The following is a 2,750-nucleotide window of genomic DNA, read 5'->3' on the forward strand; positions in this document are numbered from 1 at the left end:
TGCCAGGGCTCAGAGAGAGAAAGTGACTTGTGCAGAAACACAGCTGACAGGAGCCTCCAGGGCTTTCTGGCTCCCATGTCCGTGCTCGCTTGCCTACAATATACGTGAATATTCTGTTTGATTCTTTTCTCCTTCCTACTCTCCAACCCTTCCAACTCAGATCTAGTTAGCTATTCAGGACAGAAGTTATTTCTCACTCATCTGAGGATCCCTTGCACCATAGCCCAGCTGGTGATGGTCACACTGCACTCAATAAAAGTTTATTGAGGGAACACGTGCTTCTGTGTAGAAAGTCTTCCCAAGAGCTACCTCCTCTTATCTAAGGCTGGTCCTAATGTTTTTTGTACACAGACTCCAGTCCCTGAGGCTTCTTCTGTCTATAGAAGAAGGTCCACACACTGTGAATGGTTGATTTATATGTTGTCATTTTAAACCTATAGGTTCCTTCTCTACCTCCATCTTTTTGCTTTTCCTCAAAACTTGTTTATTGAGGAAACTGGCTGTTTGTCCCATATGTCAGGTTTCCCGTGGTCTAGACTGTGCTGATTGCATCCTTGTGGTGGTGTTGAACAAAGCTGGAGGTCTGATCAGATTCAGCTCTTCATCTATCGGAAGGCATGTACTGTGTGGCTGTTGCTCTTCTTGCAAGCTTAACTCAATGCCAAGGCCCGTTCATTCTTAGCAGTTGCACAGTGGTGGCTGATTTACCTCTGACAACTTACTATCTCTCCTCCTGCAGACTCTGGTGCACCCCTGACCTTCTTCTGTAGCACCTTTCTCCTAAATGACTTCTTAGCTACTGGCATTCCTTGGCACTTAGAGACAACACGAGCTCCATCCAAAACACCCCAGTTAGGGGGCTACTCTTGGGGGATGAGAGGCTCATGGGTCATCACAGTGTGTGCCCTGACTCCTCCAACCAAAGAGGCGAAGAAGAGCGTAGCTCAGTGCCAGCTGAAGTCATTGAATGAAATGGCTTACGCCTCGTGGGAGGTTGCCTGTGCTACAACTCTCAGAGGCTGTGCTGTAACAGTCACTTCTAGCTCTGAGTCGGCATCCTTGAGCACTCCAGCCCAGGCACAGCTCCTCTCCCTGCTGTCCCCTGGCCCTACAGATACAGGTATGGGACTCAGTCCTGTGATTCTGTCTCCTCAGAGTCACTCACCACTCCACTGTGAGCATGACAGATATCCCTTCAGTTTGGGGCCATGGTTGAGTTTCAATTTGTCATGTGCCTGCCCCCCCCCCTTTTACTAGACCCTTCTCATTCTGCCTCTCCTTCCCACAGATACACTCCCCTCATGACAGTGAAGATCAGCTCAGTGACTCACCGTGGTGACAGGGGCACCTGCCTCAGGTCTCACCCAGCAGCACAGAACACTTGAGGCTCTGAAATAGCTCCTTCCCCGGTTCCCATTCCTACCCAGTCCCTATGGAGAGAAGGGTAATGTGGAGATACATAGTCCTCTTCCCCTTTAGAACTGCATTTTTTTTGCCAATGGACCCCTTGGACAGCATAATAAAGCCCTGGATTCTCTCTCAGAAAAATATTTTTTAAAACATAAAAAGCAAAATATGCTAAAAACCAATTATATCTCAGAACTAGAAACAACCCAGTTGTCCTCAGTTGGAAATATGATTTAATAAATTCCATGCCTACCAGGGAACACTACTCAAGACCAAACAGATTAGAACAGGTAAGTGGGTTCCAGGGCTTAAGGGAGGAAGAGTGTGGCAAATATCTGACTATGAAAGAATGGCATGAGGGCCCCTCATGGTGACAGAACTGTTCTTGCGAACACAAATCTACATGAACTAAAACTGCATAGAACTAAACGCACACACACTCGAGTGCACAGAAAACTGGTGAGACCTGAATAAAGTACGGGGACTGCATCAATATCAATTTCCCGGTTGTGATACTGGACAACAGTTTTGCAAGATGTTACATGGGGAGAAACTGGATGAAGGGTATACAGGAGCTCTCTGAATTATTTCTTAAAACTCATGTCTATAATTTAGATACTTTTATTTTAAAATAAAAAGTTAATGGGGCACCTGGGTGGCTCAGTTAGCTGAGCGTCTGACTTCAGCTCAGGTCATGATCTCATAGTCCGTAAGTTCGAGCCCTGCATCGGGCTCTGTGCTGACAGCTCAGAGCCTGAAGCCTGCTTCAGATTCTGTATTTCCCTCTTTCTCTGCCCCTTCCCGCCTCCCACATTGTCTCTCTCTGTTTCTCAAAAATAAATAAACATTAAAAAAGTTTTAAGTTAAAAAACATTCTGAAATACAATTATTAAAATATTTTTATTTTTTATTCATTTACAAAAGTTTTTTATTTTTATTTTATTTTTTTCCATAATATTTTATTGTCAAATTGTTTTCCATATAACACCCAGTGCTCTTCCCCTTAAGTGCCCTCCACCATCACCACCACCTCTTTTCCCCCCTCCCCCTCAACCCTCAGTTCATTCTCAGCATTCAATGGTCTCTCAAGTTTTGCATCCCTCTCTCTCCCCAACTCTCTCTCCCTCCTCCGTTCCCCCTGGTTCTCCATTAGGTCTCTCCTGTTTTCCTGCTAGACCTATGAGTGCAATCATATGGTTTCTGTCCTTCTCTGCCTGGCTTACTTCACTCAGCATGACACCCTCAAGGTCCATCCACTTTCCTACGAAGGGCCATAGGTCATTCCCTCTCATTGCCATGTAGTACTCCATCGTGAATATATACCACATCTTCTTGATCCATTC

This window comes from Suricata suricatta, chromosome 5 (genome assembly GCF_006229205.1).
Source record: "Suricata suricatta isolate VVHF042 chromosome 5, meerkat_22Aug2017_6uvM2_HiC, whole genome shotgun sequence".
In the NCBI taxonomy this organism is placed as follows: Eukaryota; Metazoa; Chordata; class Mammalia; order Carnivora; family Herpestidae; genus Suricata; species Suricata suricatta.